This window comes from Heterocephalus glaber, unplaced genomic scaffold (assembly GCF_053883595.1).
Source record: "Heterocephalus glaber isolate CG9 unplaced genomic scaffold, H.glaber_assembly_v1.0 deba00000594, whole genome shotgun sequence".
Lineage (NCBI taxonomy): Eukaryota > Metazoa > Chordata > Mammalia > Rodentia > Bathyergidae > Heterocephalus > Heterocephalus glaber.
In genome coordinates, this window is record NW_028258151.1 from 29,641,716 (window position 1) to 29,663,548 (window position 21,833).

The 21,833-nt window shown below is 38.3% G+C and overlaps 1 long non-coding RNA gene across 1 annotated transcript in view; it reads right to left on the bottom strand.

The window, feature by feature from the left end:
- LOC110350626 (uncharacterized) overlaps window positions 1-10,899 on the bottom strand; it is a 55,401-nt gene extending 44,502 nt beyond the window's left edge. Inside the window, exon 1 of the long non-coding RNA XR_002397312.2 lies at window positions 10,665-10,899. This is a non-coding gene — a long non-coding RNA (uncharacterized LOC110350626). The remainder of the gene's footprint in view (window positions 1-10,664) is intronic.
- Between the last annotated feature and the right edge of the window lie 10,934 nt (window positions 10,900-21,833).

The following is a 21,833-nucleotide window of genomic DNA, read 5'->3' on the forward strand; positions in this document are numbered from 1 at the left end:
AATTTAGAAAAGTAACCATTTCAACATAAATATATCTCATTTAATATCTGGGACAGATTTGTGATTTTAAAAGATTTTATATACCTTAAATTCAAATGTAACAGATTTACAAATACTAGAAACCTTCGTATATACCTCCAGTCAAATTCCCTAGATGTTAATATTTTACTACTCTTCATTTTTTTCTCTTTCTCAAAAAAGTATAAGTTGAAATGTGATATATCTTTATCTCAATAAGAGGACATTCTCTTACATGAACATATACTAATGTTCACAATTAGGAAATTAATGCTGATACCATAATATTATTTAATCTATGGGCCTTATTCAGATTTCACTTATTGCCTTCCGGATACCTTTTCCTGGGTTGGATTCAAGCTCATGCATTTTGTTGAGCCGTATTTCTTCAGTCTCCTTCAGCCTGATAATTTCCCAATTTTTCTTTGGCTTTCAGGACCTTAAGTAGTTTTAAAGATTATAGGACAGTGATTTTGTAGATTTTCCCTCAATTTTGGTTTATCTGATGTTTCCTATTATCAGATTCAGATTTTGTTTTGGGAAGGAATCTTACAAAAGCTATTTTTCTCATTTTGAGTACATGATCTTTTTAAAAAGGAGAAAGTGATAATGGGAATCACATTTGTCTCTGCTCCAGCCTGCATGGATCATATTTAGAAACGTAAGCAACTACTCACATCCTGGTAACTCACTCCAAGGAAAATGATGGTATCACAACTGAGGTGTCTACAATATCCAAACACACATTTTATCAAAGAACAACCTGAGGCAAGATAGGTAAATGAAGTAAAAGTAAACCTTGTTTACGTTCTCTCCAGGATACCAATCATTTGGCATTTGTTTCTAATGTGCGAATTTAAAAGGAACTTGCAGAAACTTCTATTCAAGCAATTAATTGTTGTTCTCCATGTGTTCTATAACATAACGGAATATACACACAACACAGCAGTAAATCTGTATATACTCTCCACTCCCTCCTTATGCATGTAAAGTCTTGGTGACATTCATAGTTGCATGATTTTCTTTGGTATTTTCTTCTAATCCAGGTTGATTGAAAGCTATTTTCCCTGTCAGTCTTACGCTTCTGGCAGGGCAGTGCTCACAAGAGGGTGGGATCTACTGACTGACGCTAACCTCACTCTGACTTGTAAGCAAACATGACAGCTCCAGTGCTACAGTGGGTACCGCTGTCTCCCAGTGCAGAACTACTGAGCTTTCTCGCAGGAAAAGCTTCCACTTCTTTCTCACATTCGATCTTGCTGAGGGATCACTCACAACAGATTTTGTGGATGCTTGTGATATTTATACTCCTGGTTGCACCATAAGAATGAACACATTTGTGCATTTTCTTTTCTGGTACCCGGACTTCCTCCACCTTTAAAATTGTCTGGCCTTGAATAACTGATGTTCCTTCGGTAGTTGCTGAAATAGTTTCAACATTTTTGTCTCCAGTAGTAGGACATAAATGTCTCCGGTGTGCTTTTTCTCTCTGGCAGTCTTCTATCACTTTCTAGGAACTTAAGGGAGATTCTTGCATTTCTTTTCTGTCCCCCTTCCTTCTCTCCCACATGTGATGATTGCTGACTCTGAAGGCCTTTGTCCTTTCTTATTGTGTTAGTCAGTTTCACGCTTCTGTGACGGAATCCAAAAGACTGGGTAATTTAAGAAGAGATTATTTGACTCCCAGTTCTGGAGTCTGGGAAGACCAAGAGTATGAGGCTGACATCCGGCGAGGGCCTTTCTGCAGCACTAGCACAGGGAGGAGGCGAGAATGTAGAGGGCATGAGAGACAGAGAGGAAGGGGGGTCATTTGTAGCACCTACTCTTGTGTTAAGTAGCTGAGTCTCACATCCTATCATCACTTACCAGGCCCCTCCTTCCAACACAGTTGTATTGGGGAGTAAGCCCCTAGCACAGGTGTGCTCCAACCTCTGCCACACAGCTTACAGGTGGCCCTGGGCAGCTAGTAATGCAGCCCCATAAGATGTAAACTTTGAATATTATCATGTGATGTTTGGCAATATTTTTCGTGACTCAATAGCATGGCGTTGCAGGGTAGACTACATAGCCAGCAACACACATGGTGTAGGGGAGTACAATGCCAACTCTGCCTCCCATCCCTGCCGCACACGGTCAGCTGAAGGTGAATCCACATGTGTGGGACACAAGCGTGAGCCACTTGGAGAGTAAAACACTGTGACTACTGATGAATAGTGCTTCACTCTACCTACATTGTATGTGCAGTATAAAGACAAGCATTTATTGTTACGAAGCAGACATGTAGGTCCCCTTAGTCATTAAACGTGGACTTGTTGCATTTTAATGTAATGAAAACTTTAAAACTATAATTTAAAAATACAGACAGATAGACTTACAGACAAACACACCCATAGACAGATTTTATATGCAACGCAACACAATTCTTCTCAAAGCAGCCCAGGCAAACCAAATGCTGGACACCCATGCACGACATTTAAAAAGTATATTTGAGCCACGGCACCAAATTTTAAATTGCTTTCTGGCAATTTTGCATTGCTTTCATTATAAAAGTCACTGTTATATTTTAGTAGCTTGTATCTCTAGATTATGTCATGTTGCTCACTCTATTTTCAAAAGAGGAGACATTGATAATGTGAGGCCTGTCAAAAGAATTCATTCTTTAAACAGGTAATGCCCAACCTTGATTCTATTTGTAGGAAATGGGCAGGAGGTTCTTTTTCCCACAGAACAATAACCAGGCTTCAGCATGTCCCCAACTTATCCTTCCTCACTCCTCCATCAGTGTTCATCGTTTTTTATTTCGTTAGAGTTTTAATTCCATGTATTTCACAAGTGTCCTCAGGATATGATAACAATGTCAACTTTTTTGTCCGCCTGAAGAGATTGAAATCATCCTATTCTTTCACTCTCAAATCCATACATTTCCTTTTTAAACCATTCTTCAAAGATTAATTCTAGTTCCTCTTGATGTAGCTCCAGTCTTCAGCCTTGAGAGGATACTTCTAAATTGTTGGTCTGGGACACTTGGAGAGCCATTTCTGTCTGCATCTGAGATATTGTCTCTCCCTGGCTGGTTGATTTGTACTAATCATATCCATCCTGTCTTATCTAATGGCAATGTTTGCTTGTCTTTTTTTAATCCTCCTATTAAAAGCAGTTCATCCTGGGTGCATACATCCCTTTTCCTTTTCAAATGTAACCAGCCTTCCAGTATTTACTTTTCTGTGCATATATCCAGCTGTCAATCTCCAAAATCAATATTTCCCTTCTTTCAGGTTATTCACAGCACCTATTTTTTATTTTATTATTATTCAGGTACTTAAAATTTAATTCTTTTCCTCCCTATTTAAAATTTAAACTTAAAATTATGATTCTGATACATAAAATTCTTTCTTTTTCCCCCTACTAATACAGTTTCTCTTTGATTCCCTGAACAACAAAACTAATTCTCTAAAAAACTGTACCAACTATCACCCTCACCAATTTTCTCTTATTGGCTTGTCATAAACATAAATTGATTTTTTAAAAATATCAAATGTAAAGTGTCAGTTGCTTGTCTCAGACTGTGATAATTTTAAATCGTATTAAAAGTGTGCAATTAACTTCTTTGGAACCAATTGGAGACTGTTTGGTGAAAGTTTAAACCTTGAGCCATGATAAACCCTGTGAATCAAAGAGCTTAGTCCTTCTCCAGTTCTTTCCATGCACTCTAAGGGTTGCTCAAAGTAACAGAAGAGCACAGGACGCATCCGAATCTAGTTTTGCACACTGTGGCTAGCAGGAACCACACACAGATACCTTGTGGAAACCAGCTGCCTTTTAGTGTCACAAGCCAGCCTGAAGGCATGCTCCCCGAATCAATTATTGTTAGGCTGTGCATTGGAAGAGTCTGAACCAAGAGGCCTACACAATTTGTAATAATTCTGACACAGCGAAAGTCTTGCTCTTCATTCATCCTTGAGCTTTATGCATGAGGATAAAATTCGTGTCAGCTCAAGCCGATCTGTGTCCCCCACAGCAGCTTAGATGCTGTTCACTGAGGCCCAGGAAGTTTGATTTCCTGCATAAATGATCTTTTATCAATAAAAACGAAACGCAGTTAGAAGCTGGCACCTGTCAAAATTGGTGCTCTGGTGTTCTCCATGCTAATGGCCTAAGACAGAAACCACCAATTTAAGTCACACCAGCAGCTGTGAAATCTGGGCCATTTTGTTCCCCAAAATGCCAATTTTCAAAGGCAAAGACTAAGGTCTAAGTTGGTGAGTTTGAGAACAAGTAAACAATATATGTTTCTTCCTCCTTGAGTTAAGATTGATTTACATTCACAACAGGCAGGCTGACAGTTTTTCTGCTAAAGCAGAATGGAGGACCTTTCTAATTCCCCACCCCTGAATTGCTGAGTTTAACCCCTCTAAGCTTAGCACCAGAGGGGAGTCCTAGGCCTGAAAGGGCAAAGCCTACTCCAGTATGTATGGCTGTCGCCAAGATGAACACCTGGTCTGAAGGTGGGCAGACGCAAAAGAAAAAGCAGAAGTTAAATTATGCTTGTGTAAGTCTTATTATCAACTTCATAAGTCCTGACTTCTCCACTTGGGAAGCACTGGCCAGTCAGAGAACTGGTGGGCTAGAAAGTTTCTCTATTTATTTATCTCTCTCTCTCTCTCTCTCTAGATATGAGGTTCTTGGAAACATAAATTTTTGCATGAAACTGATACCTTTTAACATTGTGATAGTAAAATGGAGAGAAATCTTAACAGGAAACACTTTTTCCTCTGTTAGTAATCTTCCGAATGATAGGGCTGTTTTCAAGGTGAGGGACTTCCATTAGAAGAAAACCACAAGTCTTTTCCCTGACTGTTTTGTACCCAAAAGGACACATATTTCTGACTGCTGATTTGTTACGAAGCAGCTGCACTGAAAAGGCTCAGCTTCTTCCTTCTCTTCACTGTTCACCATTCCCACTGTACCTCTGCTCTCCTATACCAAATGGGCCCTTCCTTCCGGACAAGTTCCCCTTAGGTGGGGCACATTTGCAGGTACATTTGGCTACTTCTAACTGTGATTCTTCAACACCTGGAGCAGTCCCCAAGCTGTCATTTTCATCCCCATGTCTCAGACTCAAGTGTCTCTCAGGTGCTTCTGAGAGCCTGAGTTGGGAAGGAAGGAGTATTGTTTTCCCGGCCCCCTCAGGCTGTAACCATCCTGTATAAAAAACACAAAGGCAGTGCCTGCCAGGGGGTCCGCGATGGATAAATCTCATTTCTCTTACATTTTAAGATGAAAAATCTATGATACAGATTTAAAGGCCATTTTTCTTCCAGACCCCCTTTGCATATGATTCAAAGATTATTCAACTGGATGGAAATCAAGTTCTCTTCCACTCATTCTATTATATTTCAATTTGTCAGGCTAACATAACATGCCAATTATCTTCTTTCAGATTCTTTCTGTGTTCTTTGTCATCTCTCTGCCCATCTGTACAGTCTGGGCCCAACTGATGACACGCATCTGTCAGTTCCCATCCTCCCAAACCCACCAAGATGAAAGGGACTGTAGAATAATCGGGCAATAGGGTGGAGTTAATTTTTGTCTGCCCAAAGACAGCTAATGGAACCATGGAAGCACCAAGGGGAGTGGGGTTTTTTTTTGTTATAAAATGGGTCAAATTTGTTTTCCATTATGAGCCTGCATTGTGTAAGGTGGTGCTATTGTACACCTGTGTTCTCTTCCGAAAAGCTCCTCTCCTTCCTGCTGGGATGAAACAGGAATGTCTGTTTTTCCTGAAAACAGATGAATCTCTCAGCCTGGAGATACAACACAATGCATTTCCGATTGCAGTTGTCCCAATTTGCAGCCTCCAACCCTCCCTGGACAATCCCCGGGCCCATTCTTTAATAACAGCCTTCACATATAAGAGAAGCCATTGTACAGCAAAGGTACCCCTGAACTGAACAAGGGGAAATAGCTCTGAATTACACCAGATCTTTGCAGTTAGATATTAGTAAGAACTCTCAAATAATAAAACTTGTTGAACATGGTGAAAACCTATGACAGTATAGGTATATTCAGGTTATCCTGAGGAATAAACTTAGAAAATGTCATTGAATAGAAAAATTGAGGCTTGAATAGAACAACTTTCTGGTCAGAGAATCACCATATCCAAGTTTCCTAATCATGACCATCATCACTAAACTGATTGGGAATGTCAATTAAACTCACACAGGCGCATAGCATTACTTTCAATATAATGGATCAGTCACACAGATATCAATTGATCAGGTAAGGTACATAAGGTGAAAACATTGCCATCCATATTCCAGGCCTCCAAAGAGGGTTCTGAAGGCCTAGAGATAGATATTAGTATTCCAAATTTCATTGGCAAATTTGCTTTTACATCTGTGAAACCCCATTATCCTTTTAGATTAATACATATCAAGAAAACTGGATGATTAATCATAAAATGTCTGAAGACAGTGAGCCCAAGAATGTCTGTACCATTCTTGCCAATATTATATAAGGTCAGAGGAAGAACAACAAAAAGAACCTGGATGATTAAGAAAGAAAAGAGATCTAAGCATGTGGGGACAAAAGATATGACATAGTGCATTAAAATATTCTTACTTACTTCCTTTAAAAATATTTAGAAGAAAGGAGGTACAACCCATTCCTAAAAAGTTTTCAGAAAAGACAGTAAGTAAAATGAGGGGTGACTTTCAACCACAACCTAAAAATCTTTACTTATTATAACAAAGTAGAAATACAACAAAACAAAAATCATAAAATATAAGAACATAATTTGGGGAGATATCCCTTTTTTGAAAAAGAATACATGGAGACATTGGAAAGGTTGTGTTTTATTAGTCACCCCTTTTATGCTTTTTCAAAGTAAAAACAAAACAGGATTCAGGGTATAATATAGTCAGGCAATAGTTGCAAGTTAGCTCACTTATCCTTAAAAAGTTCCTATGAATTTAAAACATAGCAACAGACTTCCTAGTTAAATTTAAAGATTTTCACACAGGCAATACCTGGGGCTAGGAAGCACAGGGCAAATTGGCCAGCCTTTCTGTTAGGACTGTCCTCCGTCTTCAAAGCTAAAGCACCTAGGGAGAGTCTGGTACGCAGTTCCATTGTAAGTTAATGAGACACACCCAGAGATTGCTGACATTTTTGTTCTCTAAACTTTGGCGTCATGTGCTTATACATTTTCCCCTATGTTTTGGTTTCTTATATATATATATATATATATATACACACACACACACACACACATACATACACACACACGCATTCCCATCCACATCTATATGGCCCTTCATTAGTTTTCAACTAATAGCATCACGTACCATAAGTCACACTGGCTTGGAGCCAGAAACTCAAGGCTGTGAGTCCTGGTTCTATCGTTTATTTGGTGCACATCTTTGGGCCAAGTTAATTAAGCTTTATGTGTCTTAGTTTGAAGTCTTTTACGACTATTCTATTCAACGATCTTATAAAGATGCTCAGTGGATTGTCTGACCTAGAATGGTGATTTAGCAAAATTATTTCCACTTCTATCTTATAAAAAATAAATGCAATGGACCCTTGACTTACAGACTCAATTCATTTGTGAAGGTTGGTTATAACTCAAGTTGGTCAGTGAAGGCGCAGGCTCCTCTAACAGCCTTCAAAGTCTCTCTCCTGTACACAGGCCGATCTCAGTGTCCTTAGAGAGACATTGGCCCAGGATTTCTCTATTAACCACACACAGGAAAGGATGTTGTAATGTTCCTTCCAGAACTCTTTAAGGGTTACATCTGTATCTGAGACCATCTGGAAGCACAAATGGCCAGCACTGGAGTTTCAACTCAAGATTTTGTAAGTTAAAATTAAAATTCTGGTGGTAAGTCAAGTTGTTCGTATGTCAGACTGGTCGTAACTCAAGGGCCCACTGTAAACCCAAATCAAAGAGATGGACTTAGGGGTCGGGGATTTAGCTCAATGGTTCTGCTGCCTGCCTCGAAATCACAAGGTCCCAAGTTTGATCCCCGGTACAAAAAAAAAAGAGATGGACTTAATTTCATTTGTAGCTAATTTTTGATAGAAACTTAAGAAGGAGCAAATCAGTGAGCTGGTACCCCAAAATTCAAAGTTTCAGTGAGAAAGAGCTGTAGGAAGTCAAGATCACCTTTCCAAAAAGGTACACTGATGTCTTCCAGGTGGAGCTTTGGTAGGGCAGAAGGAGCTTATTTGCCAGTATCTGTTTCTGGCCTAAACAGTATGAATGAGAGTAGAACTTTAAGAAGATGATGATGAGTTCAAATTTCATCTCTACCTCTTACTACATGTACAATTTTGGGCAAGTTAATTAAATGCTCTGTGGCACAGTTTTCTGACTTGTACAATGGAAGCCATTATAAACTCTACCTTTGAGGGTTGTTCTGATAATTCAATAACTTCATGAAGGAAAGTGCTTTGGGATATACAATCAATGCCATGTAAATAAGAGCTACTAATGTTGTTGCAATTACCAGATTTGCTTATCTGATGCATATAACGTTTGTTCTGGGAAAATACATTCCCTTGCACACAACAGAGCCTGTGCTTTACAACCTCCTAGCAATGGATTGCTCAGTGGATTATGATGTTCCCTGACCATCCAGGCTCAGTCTCTCATACTCGTTCTGTCTCTTTATTCAATTATAAATGGCCCATTTTGTGGTCACCTTACATACAAGAAGGAATTTCACTGTGATTAAATATTGAGTATTGAGATGGTTGGGGCTAAGTAGAAACAGCAGAGTATTGAAGTCTTTGGGAAATTTCAGTAAGGAATGGTCCCAAGGCAGCCATCCATTCTGAAAAAGTGACAATGACATTTATAAAACTGCCTGAAGACTATAAATCAAATGGAGAACCTAAAGAAATCACTACATGTTGGATATAAAAATATATATAATCACATATGGACAACAGTGATTCATATCATCGAAGGGCTCAGAAAGCTAAGTTTAAGGTATAAATAATTCTGAGTTTCTTAGATATGTTTTTCTCAGGATTCAGCTCACTACTCTTTGGTCAAGCAACCATAAAATAAATTACTGGAACCTGAGGAATTTAGGTATTAGGTTGTGCAAAATGATGACTTATGGACTAAGCAGCCTTGTGCTTTTCTTTACTGAAGTACTTGGCAAATTAGACCTATAAATCTCTCTAATTGCCCCTGGGAGCCAGATGGTAGAATTATCCCATTTTATGGATAAGGGCTCAATAAAATGTAGGCTTGTCAATCTGCCCAAGACTGGTAGAAAATTTGTTTCAGAGCTTCTCCTAGGGTTTAAGCAGCTGTATTCTATAGTGGTAAGAAAGGTGAACTTAGAAAGTACTGTATTTAGGTTGTGAACTTGATTAAAATCTCTTTGTTCAGTTCCTTTTCAAAAGAAAAGTGGTTTACTTGCACTATGTCTCTGGGGAAACACTTCACCACTGAAAACAGAGACATATTGCTGGATCTCTTCTTAAACTGTAACTAGTCTTGCTATAACTAGGAACTAGTTCTTCTATATGTTCTACTATATGTCTATATGCCTTTACCTGGCCTACATATCCTTCGGTTCAGGCCTAGGATATCAGAGATCTACCCATATGTATTATATCTATTAGCTCTTGCTTTCTTGACACTAATATTTCAGTGCTCACAGAGCAATATATTCACTGAACTAGAACTTCTGTACTCTGTTGTGTGGAATAGAAAAGTCATAGCAGCCAAACAAACACTGATTGATCAATGCGTTCATTCTTTCAAGCAACAATTATTTATTTATGTGCCAGGAACTTTCTGAGCACTGGGAATGCAAGAGTAAAGAAAGCAGACAAAAGTCCTTGCCCTCATGGAGCCGCATTCTAATTAGAGAGATAATATACAGTGGGCCCTCAAGTTACAATCAGCCTGACGTACGAACAACTTGGGTTAATTAGGTGCATGGAAGATTCATCTGCCTCTTGTTATCTATAGCATGTCTCCAGGTAAACATCCAGATCTCAGCTGTATTCACTTAGTTACAACCAGCCCTCAGGAACCTATCAAGTTTGTAAGTCAAGGGTCCACTGTATAAGATAAAGAAGTAAAGTGTGGAGCATTTTAAATAGTGAAAGGGATAAGGAGAAAGAGAAAAGTGAAACAAAGCAGGAAGATGAGGTGATAAGAAGACTGTTGATATTTCAGACAAGTTAGCCACAGAAAATTATAAGAGGTAGGCGTCACTTGAGTAGAAACCTAAAGAAAATCAGTAACTAATTAGTACCACCAACTTTAAACACAAAACAAGTCTGAAAAGTCAGTTTTATCTCTGTATGCCAGAGCTGAGGAAGCTGACTACAGTGAAATCTAAGGCATCCAGATTTATCAGCTCACAATTGTAACAAGACTCCGAGTTAAATTTAATTTCAGATGACTATATCCCTTGAAATATTATGGTAGATGTATTAGGAAGGCAACACTGTTTATCTGAAATTCAAATTTAACTGGGAGTTCTTTTTTTTCACCTGGCAGTTGGCTAAGAAGCATGATATGAATTCAGCCTCATTTATACAGCTGGTAACTTGCGAGGTTAATTAAAGCTGACTAAAACCTGTACTCACATGTTCCAAACTCTAACAAAACTTACAGTTCATGAAGAAAGCACAGGACTCTCATGAAACAAAAAATCTTCCACCCAGCACTTCCTCCCTGCAGAGCTTAGAAGGTGTAAGATCAGGTGTCCCATGCAGGAGTGGAGGAGGAACCCAGGCCTGGTCTGAGATTAATGTCTCAGGTGAGGCTAATTCTTTATCCACAAGCAAAATTTTGAAGTAGTTTTAGTACGAAAAGAGATTTAGTAAAAAAGACCATTAATTTAGTTTCAAGGAGGAGTCGGAAAAATAAGTTAAATATGGTGCTTGGATCGATTTTCATGGAATTATGGGGCCCCTCATTTTTTATGAGGATTGGATGAGAAACACCTATTACTTGGGTACTTAGGTAGAGACACGTTCCCCTCTCCTTAGGGAGTAGTTTCCCTGGCAAGCACCACTGTAATCTGCTAGAATGAGAAAAGAAAAATTCTGTCCTGATTTCTACCTTAGAGAGAACTTTTCTAATTTCTGTGGCCAGTAAATGACTGAAACCTAAAATGATCAAAGAAATTCTCAGGAGTATAAATAAAGGTAACATGAAACTTTACATAGCACTTAGGGAGACATTGTTGTGCAGTAACAGATTTAGCATTCCCAATCATTCTCTAAGAGTAGGTACTATTATTGTTCCCGCATTATGAAGGTGACAACAAATCCATATAGTTAACTTGCAATTTTGAAACCAGAAACTAAATTTAAACCTGAGAAAAAAATGTTTTTGTCAGTTTGCTAAAGATCTACTATTAATTACAGAACATTGTTTTTACAAAGGACTTTCATTGTATTTTTTCCAGTGGCTGTTTTAGACATTAACTTACCTACCATCTAAAGTGATTTGTATGTTATGCTTATTGTGTAGCATTTGAACAGTTGTCATTTAGTAAGCTACAATACTCCTGAATTTCATACATCCTCTTTCTAGACTTTAAAAGCAATAAACATAAACATAAATAGTGGGTTGTTGTTTCTTTTCTTCAGTTCTGCAGTCTGGCTGAGTTCAAGTGGGCAGTTTGCTGTAGGGCCAGACTTCCCACTTGACTGCAGTCAATGACAGCTGAGATAGACATGCGACAGCATCTCCATTCACACCTGGCTTCTGAGCTCCAAGTCAAAACCAGCTGATCCTTTTCAGGCAGCTCTTTCCACTCAGCCTTCCCCTGTAGATAGCTTGAACTTTCCTAATATTTACCCTTGGGGAACACAGACTCCTTGAAGGAGTCTCCGCTTCTCCCAGGGCTGGCTTTCCCTTAAGAGTAGGATCCATTTTCCTACAGCAAGAATAGACCGAAGATGGTAAAAGAATTACTTAAATGAGAGCTAGAGAAAGACGTTTAACTGCCTGAATCACTTCCCTGTTGCTGAGACACTGGCAATTTAGAGGAGAGGTCTGTTTCGGCTTATGGTTTTAGTCCATGGTTGGCTGGCTCCAAAGCAGAATAGGATAGCGGAGGTACTGGGCAGAGGAAAACCTGCTCCACCCAAAGTAGCCAGGAAGCACAGAGAGAAAACAGGAAGCAAAGAGGGAGATGCAGCCTTCCAGGATTTGCCCCCGTGACCCAGGTCTTCCAACCAGGCTGCACCTCCTAATTGCACATTCAGCTATGAACTCATCATTGGATTCATCTATGGTCCAATCACCTTCCAAAAGTCCCAGGGCTGAAACCATGATTCTTTAGGGGGACGTTTTAGTTCTAAACCAGAACAGCCTAGCAAAATGCCTGTCATGTATTTATTATTCAAGCTGAATCCCCATACTAAAGGCTGATCAAGAATCATCCCACTAAATTTTCTTTTTTTGCTTTTTGGTATGGGGATCGAACTCTGGTCCTTGCGCTTGCACAGCAGGCGGTGAAACCACTGAGCTAAATCCCCGGCCCTATCCCACTAAATTTTCAATATTTACACTACATGCTATAATGTGCAGCATCTTTTCTTTCCTCAAAGAAATTAAAGAGAAAACACAACTAATTAAAGCAGAAAGGAACCTTGCCCACAAATTAACCTCAGTCACAAAATCAAAAAACATCCATGGCAGAAACATTATTTTGTCTTTCCATGCTTATATTTATCTCTAGAGGAAAACGAAAAGGAAAACTCAGACTTTTTCTCAAGGAATATATTAGCTAACAAAAATAGTGGTTAGATCCCTCTTATAATCTGAACTAACTTCCCTGTGCATAAAGATATCAGGGCAGAAGGAACATCCCTTGCTCCTTTGAAACAGTAGGAATTTAGATGGTATAGAGGAAATAGAAAGCATAGTTATTTTGGGCCCTGAGTATAATTCTACTTAATCTATATTTTAATTAGATATGTACAAAATATCTTGAGAAGCATAAGACAATCTATGCATTTGATTATGATCCTACCTAATAATTGAATAAAAGTGAAAACATGCAGCGTCTCTTCTTGTGTCCATCAATCCCTGGGTCCTGGGAAAGATCTTCAGGGTATAGGAGTCAGGGAACAAAGGATCAGAGTGTAGATGATAAATGTCCCAATGTGCTGGACATCTGGAGTACAGAGTGATGTAATTTGAGCAGATATTTGAAAGGCAGAATGAGCTCAAACTCTCATCTTTGAATTCTCTGATAGGAAAGGATAGATTTCACCTTGTGGGCACCTTATAATCCCTGATTCACCTACACTCAAGATAGATTGAGGAGAATCGTTGTAAAGGCTCATTCAGTGTTAATTTTTCATTTTCTTCCTATAAGAAAAGGGAAGCTACTGTCATCTTTTCTTAGAGCTGCTCTGTTTTTACAGAGTCACGATCTCCTTTTAAACACATTATTCGCTGTTGCATTTAAAACCTAACTTGCATATAATTAAGTCTTCAAATGTTTTCACAGGAATGAAGTAATGGTCCTGCATGATTCAACACATGTTTCACTGTAGGTGTTACTCCATGTGCTCCCATCATATGGTATAAAATAAGATGAAAATCTAATTGCAAGATTTGACACAGTCTTTTATCTTTCTCAATCAAGAAGAGTAAGCAACACTGGAAATAGATTTAAACAATTGCAAAGAACATTCTTTTTTCAGGAGGGACATTTTGAAATTCATATTACATTTGTAAGACACTCACTGTAGTACTAAATTAGAGGAGCTTTAATTTCCCAGGTGTGTCATTTCTGGGAATATCTTCTTTTCTGTGAATTGTACTAGTACTTCCTTGGCACTGAATAGAGATTGATTCATGTTAAAACTTTCAGAACACTAAGTTGAGTATTCCTGGAAATAAGAATATAAAATCCCCTGTGTAGATCGACTTAAATTTTGAGTTGTTGCCTCACATAGCTGTGAAATCAAGGGGGCATGGGGTGCAGTTGAATTTAATGGGCAAACACAAGATACACATCCTTTTCGGCTGCACACGAGTCATTCTCCAGAAGAGACCACAGGCTAGCTCATAGAACATGTCTAAGTAAATGTAAAAGAAATGAAGTTACCCCTTGTATATTATCATACCATAGTGCCACAAAATTGGAGATCAATAACATAAGAAACCGCAAAACCCTCACAAACATATGGAAATTGAATAACACCCTCCTGAACAACCGATGGGTCACAGAGGAAATTAAAGAAGAAATTAGACAGTTTCTACAAGTAAATGATAATGCCAGTACAACATACAGGCATCTATGGGACACAATGAAAGCAGTGCTAGGAGGGAGATTCACAGCAGTGAATGCCCATATTAGGAAAATAAAGAGAACTCAAGTTAACAACCTAATGTAGAAGCTCAAACTCCTTGAAAAAGAAGAGCATAACAAAACCAAGCTCATACAAGAGAGGAAATTATAAAGATCAGAGCAGAAATCAGTGCAATGGAGACTAAGTGAATGATACAAAAAAAAATCAAAGAGTTGGTTTTTCAAAAGAATAAATAAAATTGATAAACCTTTAGCCAACCTTACCAAAAAAAGAAAAGAAAAGGCTCAAATCCATACAATTAAGAATAAAAAAGCTTAAGTCACAACAGACCCAGCAGAAATCCAGAGGAGCAATACCTACTTCGAGAACCTGTACTCTAATAAAAGGTAAAACACAGAACAAATGGACAGATTCCTAGATACATACAAATTGCCAAAGTGAAGAAGATATAGAAATTCTAAACACCCCAATTACAATGAGTGAAATTGAAAATGTAATAAAAAAATTTACCGACAAAGAAAAGCCCAGATCCTGATGACTTCACTGCTGAATTCTACAAGACATTTAAAGAAGAACTATCGCCAATAATCTTTAAACTCATTAATGAAATTGAAAGGGAAGCAACAATTTCAAATTCATTCCTGGAAGCAAGTGTTACTTTGATTCCAAAACCAGAGAAAGACCCAACCAAAAAACAGAACTACAGGCCAAACACCCTAATGAACATAGATGCAAAAATCCTCAACAAGATACTGGTAAACAGAATACAGAGGGTCATCAAGAATATCATACACCCTGACCAAGTCGGCTTTATCCCAGGGATGCAGGGATGGTTCAACATATGTAAATCAATAAATGTAATACACTATATTAACAGAGCCAAGGACAAAAATCACATGGTCATCTCTAATGATGCAGAAAAAGCATTTGACAAAATCCAACACCTATTCATGATTAAAAAAAAAAAAACTACAGAAAATTGGAATGGAAGGTCTTTATCTCAACCTGATTAAGGATATCTATGAAAAACCAACAGCCAACATCATACTAAATGGTCAAAAATTGAAAACTTCCATGCTAGAATCAGAAACAAGACAAGGATGCCCACTATCACCACTCCTGCTCGATACTGTTCTGGAAACATTTACCACAGCAATTAGAAAAGAGAAAGAAATAAAAGGAATAAAGATAGGAAAGGAAGAAGTTAAACTGTCATTACTTGCTAATGATATAGTACTTTACATAGAAGATTCAAAAAACTCTGCCAAAAGACTTCTAGACTTAATTGACAGATTCAGTAGAGTAGCTGGATACAAGGTCAACACTCAAAAAACAATAGCCTTCTTATACACAAATAACAGACTCCCTGAGAGAGAAATTAGGGAAACAATTTCTTTCATAATTGCATCCAAAAAAATGAAATATGTAGGAATCAATCTAACAAAGAAACCCAAAGACCTCTACACTTAATACTATGGCACTCTGAAAAAAGAGATCAAAGAGGACATAAGAAAATGAAAGACATCCCTTGTTGCTGGGCAGGAAGAACTAATACAGTGAAAATGACCATACTTCCAAAACTGCTATATAGATTTAATGCAATGCCAATTGAAATTCCAACAATATATTTCACAATAAAAAAAAGCAATTCTAGGCAACACAGACATGGTTGAGAGTATCACAATCCCCAACTTGAAACTATACTACAAAGCTACTGTGATAAAAAAAACAGCATGTCACTGGGAAAGAAACAGACCTGAGGATCAGTGGAATACATTAGAAGATGCAGAAACAACTCCAGACATGCTCAGTCACCTCATCCTTGACAAAGGAGCCAACCACCCTCATTGGAGGAAAGATAGCCTATTTAATAAATGGTGTTGGAAAAACCGGATTTCAACCTGCCAGAGATTAAAACTAGACTCGTATCTATCACCATACACTAAACTAAGATCGAAGTGGATTAAAGATCTAAATATTAAGACAGAAACACTAAACTTGCTGGAAGACAAGTGAGGTAGAACTCTTGAGGACATTGGCATAGGAAAAGACTTTATAAACAAAACCTCAGTAGCATGGAAACTAGCACAAAGAATCAACAACTGGGATCTCATCTTATTAAAAAGCTTCTGTACTGCAAGAGAAGCCAATAGAGCTAAGAGACAACCTACAATGTGGGAAAAATTTTTTAGCAAAACAGACAAAGGACTACTATCTAGAATATATAAAGAACTGAAAAATATCAGACCCCCAAATTCAAAGACCCAATTCAAAAATGGGCATCTGAAATGAACAGACATTTTCTCAGGCAAAGAAGTAAAAGCAGCAAATAAATATATGAAAAAATGTTCAACATCACTGATCATCTGAGAGATGCAGATGAAAATAACACTCAGATTGCACCTCACCCCAGAAAGAATGGCTGCTACCAAGAAATCAACCAATACCAAATGCTGGCAGGGGTGTAGGGAGAAAGGAACCCTTCTTCATTGTTGGTGGGAGAGCAGACTGGTGCAGCCACTGTGGAAATCAGTATGGAGATACCTCAAAGAACTAAGGCTAAAGGTTCCATTTGATGCAGCTATTCCCCTGCTGGGGATCTTCCCCAAAGAATTAAAAGAATCATACCACAGTGATATATGTGCACCCATGTTTATAGCGGCACAGTTTGTAATAGCTAAAGTTTGGAAACAGCCCAAGTGCCCATCAACTGGAAACCAGATAAAGAGGATGTGTTTTCTTTAATAAAATGGAGTACTACTCAGCCATAAAGAACGAGAAACTATAGACATTTACAGCTAAATGGATACATATTGAGGCCATACTCTTAAGTGAAATAAATAGGACACAGATGTGTAAATACCAAATAGTTTCTCTAGTGTGAGAAATTGAAAGTGTAAATAAGAACTAAAATGATTAAAATGAATAATTGATAATTTGAAAGAGGAAGAAAAGGTCCAAAGGGTAGGGGAAGTGAGAGGGGAAGGTGAAAGGAAAGAAGGGAAAGGAAAAATTATGAGAAAAGGAAACATTATGAGAAAATGGAAACAAAGTCTTTGTAAATAGGGAAGGGTGGGGTGAAGGGAGGGCAGGGACTGTGAAAAAATAAGAAAAAAATCTGTTATCATGTCATTTCCTTTTTTCAACTGACCTCTGAAACCAAAATTAGAGAGGGAGAGACCCTCGAAGAGACACTGTTCATACTGTTTAAAATTTTACTCTCAGCTAGCCCATTTTGCAGTTGGAAGATTTTTCCTATCCAACCTAGAAATTTTTTTTATCATTTCTGTCCACCCCATGCCACTCTAAAAACATAAAGCATCTTTATTTCCTGGGGATGCTTCATGCTGTTTGTAGTATGACAACTTATTTAAAAGAAATAGAACTCATGTCTTGTATAGGAGTATTTTGTTTTTACCATTATAAGACTTGTACTCAGGCTGTCAGAGAAAGGAAACCCAATCTCATTTTCATTTAACATATACAGCAGACACATTACTCCAATATGAAGCAGACCTTGAAAGGAGAGAAGAAATCTTTGTTGCTAATCAGACACAAATATCACACAGAGACAATAGTTTATTTCTTTTTCTGTGCAAACAATGTGCTTGCCCATTAAATTCAGGCACATTATTGATAAAATCCATAAGAAGTTCCTCTTGCTTCAAATGTTTAAGAAATGCTGACTTGCTTTACAAAGGAAAACAGTTACTATCTACTTTTCTTTGAACCTAAAAATGTGAAAAAAAGTGGCTATTTACAAAACACAATGACAAATACCTGGATGTATTATAAATGTACAGCAGATAGAATTTCCACCAAAATAGGATGGAGAGTTTGAAGGAGAAATGGTAAAATGAAGATTTTTTGGTCTTGGGCCCTAGAAGGACAGAACTATGTAACTGAATTGGAGAAGCCTGGGTGAAGTAGAATTTAGAAGGAAGAGCAATCATTGGACACATGGTGTCTTATTAGGCATCAAGTTGGTGATGTTGAATAGGTACATAGGTTCTTCTACTCATCAGCCAGTACCTCGGGATCAAGGTCTGTTTTGGACATGTAGATCTGGTAAACTTGTAAACAGTATGGAGATGGGAAAGATCACCCAGGCAGTAAGTACAGATGGGAAAAACAACCGAACTAAAAACTGATCTCTAAAAACACCACAGCTGAAACAAGACAAAGAAAAGAGGATGTAGTAAAGACGGGTTGAGGTATCATGTGAGATAAAAAGAAAGCCAAGAAAATTAATTATCAAAGGCAAATGACTGAAGTGTGTCAAGGAAGAGGGAGTGATCAGTAACAGGAGGGGAATTAATAATGTCTTTGTGAGCAAGAAGTGTGTGTGTGTGTGACGTGTATGATGCATTTGTGGGTAGATTCATTGAGAATTGGATATCGAGAAATACATTCTCAAAAGATTACAACTCTATTTCTGAAGAGATGAGGACTTACGTGAGGGCAAAACTTGCTTCTAACAAGACTAAAACCTAACAGTTTGGGGCCTTCTAGCCAAATATAGCTGATAATAACAAAGCTCCTCCCCACACCTGCCCTACCTTCTACCTTCCACAAAATCTTGTAGGATGCTTGTAATGCAGATAGCCATGGTTTATTCTGGGAAATCCTTTTCTTTTTCCTTTTTGCCTAGTGTGTGTGTGGGGGGGGGTGTACACGCACATGGGTGTGTGTGCGTGTGTGTGTATCACCTCCCAGCATGGTCAGTATTTCTTTCCTTTCTGCTAGAACTCTACTACTTACCAATCACTCATCAATTCTAGATATTAAATATTAAAATTTCTAATTTCATATTATTATATATTGGAGGCTATAATCACTCCCTTTATATGTCCATTATTAATACGTAGGTTACCTTTAGCCTGCTGTCAAGCAGCTGTGGCCAGAATACAAAAGGTTTTCTTTCACTTTTCCATTCACTGTTCAATTGAAATTCCACTCTCCTTCATAATCTTTTTAGATCTTCAAACATTTTCCACACTTCAGTTATCACTAGGCTACCATTTTAATCTCTTCAATAACTTGAATTTGCCACATAGCAATCTCAGTAGGTACACTTGAGCTACCTGACTTCTCTTAATTTAGACAATAAGCCCCCTTTCTGGAAGTTTGTGAGGATGCATGAGATAAGAGTCATGGTTTAGAATTTTAGCCTTTAAAAGACTGTACCCAATAGTTGGTACTTAAAAAACAGTGTCTGTGTTGTAGAGAAAGTAGTTGAAGTGTCAAGATGTGGACATGAAGCCCACTTCTTTGAGTTCAAAACAGACAGCAGGATGTAAGCAACTCTGTAGAAACTATAGCATGTCATATGAAATTGAACATTTCTTTTAGAGTGAGAATCTGTGGTACATAATCAGCCCACTTACCTCCTACAGTTTCTACCCATCTGCCATTCCTGATGCTATTCTTGTCTTTGCTGCATTGTGTCTGCTGCTACTTCCTGTGCAAGTGCCCAGGTAAGGAGTCTGCTGCTGTGTCCAGGAAGCTTTTCAAAGAAACTCTTGGCACATGGCAGAAAACAGGTCGGCATGTGTCTGTACATGTCTGAAAATCATGAAAAAGAATAAAATTCCAAACGTGGCGTGAAAGAAGGTCCCAAATACCAGAACATAAGGCTGAGTTTGGGGTGCAGGTGAGTGTCGAAGAATAACAATTGGATTCAAAGTGTAGGTTGGCTCTACACAGCAGGTCTGATGAAATGAATAAGTTGATGAAACAGACTATGAAATAATTTCCAGAAGCAATTGAATACATGATAACAAATAACTTCAATGAAAGGTAAGGGAACTCTTGTTATTCAGCTAGGAAGTCGAAACCCACAACAATGTAAGTCTAGTTATACAAAGATTGTTTATCTATCCAAGTGTGTGCCAGAGAGTGCCCATCCTAAAGAAACACTAGATGTTTTTGATGGTTGGTAAGGGATAAAAAGACTGACTTCTTAGCCATAGGAGACAAACAAAACAATCTCTTGCCATCATTTGCCATAACGTGAAAACTGACTTAAAGAGTTTTTCTTTTAAACATTGCTGCTCGTGTGATATAAATACGTATGCGTTTCATGGCATAGTGAAAATGTGGAATGGCCATGCAGAGAATGTTCATTTTCTGGAATGCATTCCGTGGAGAGCTTTCACTCATGGGGCTGCATAAATCCTTTTTCTGCTGTCCTTTCACAATACTACAGACTGGGTGAATTATAAATAGGGCAGGTTTATTTTGGCTCCTGTTCCTGAAGATCCCAGCTTCAGCAGCTGCATCTGGTGATGAACTTCTTGCCCAAAGAGTCCTGAGACTGGCTGAGCATCACTTGGCAGAAGACAGGAAACCCATGATATGGCTGTGTCTCTTCTAGTGTCCCTCGCTCTTCAGAGAAAGCCACTGGGTTTTTCAACCATAGGGCTGCCCCCATGATGACTTCATCTAATCCTCAGCACTTCTCAACGACCCACCTCTAGAGACCATAGTCAGATTAAATTTGCAAACTTATAGCACCTCACAAGGGAGTAAATATCAGCATGTACAACTTTGGGGGACATGCTCGAACTCCTATCCACCCCCAATCTTAGTCAAAATGGAATTGCTTCATAAGCAGGGCTCACGGCAGGGGTTTTGTGCCACTCGTCTCCTTGTGCCATTTGTTCTGTACCCAAGCAAAACCCAAAGGAAGTGACAGGCTCTGATGAATCTAATGGGGTTGATTTACTGTATTTTCTTGTGGAGTCCGGATTATTAGATACAATAACAATGATGTGTGTACTCATTTCCTCAGCTTAGGAATGGTATAGGGTAGCCATGGTTACAAGCAACTTCATCTGTTTGATGTTTTTTCTTCAGTGTACCTGACAAATATTGTCATATTTTATGTGTCATGTCATGGGAAAAGTTGTGATTACAAAACCAGTCCCTGAGAAGGAATCTGGGATGTATGTTCATTTAGGAAAGATGAATTTCATCATCTGTTACAGGTTGCATAGTATCGTAGAAGGAATATAGAACCAATAGTCACTGAAATCTGGTTTCCATCTAGATTCTATCAGCTAAGGACACTGTGAATTGCCTGAGCTGCGTATTTTCATCTGCAGAATGGAGACAGCAACTTTCTCAGAAACCTCTAACACTGTTTAAAGCTAATTGCTCCCCTCAGCATCGGGTCCAGAGTAAATGCTTCCTTTCCCAATTTCTCATAGACCAAGGCTATATCATAAACACTATTTCCTCACTTAGAAACTGAAAGACCCCTCACAAGAGAAAAATAAATCCTGAACCTGTTGTAGTAATAAAAATGGTTTCAGTGAATATTCTGTCATTGATTCGAATGCAAAGTATTGTTTCTTTCTATTTAAATATGCCTTACTTTCTAGATTTCAAATCAGCTCTTCCTCTGAGGTATATTCCTCACTTCTACTCTCAACCTACTGTCAATTTTCCCTTTCTCTGTAGCCCACTGCATTTTTTATGCACACTTTCTTTCTGAATTC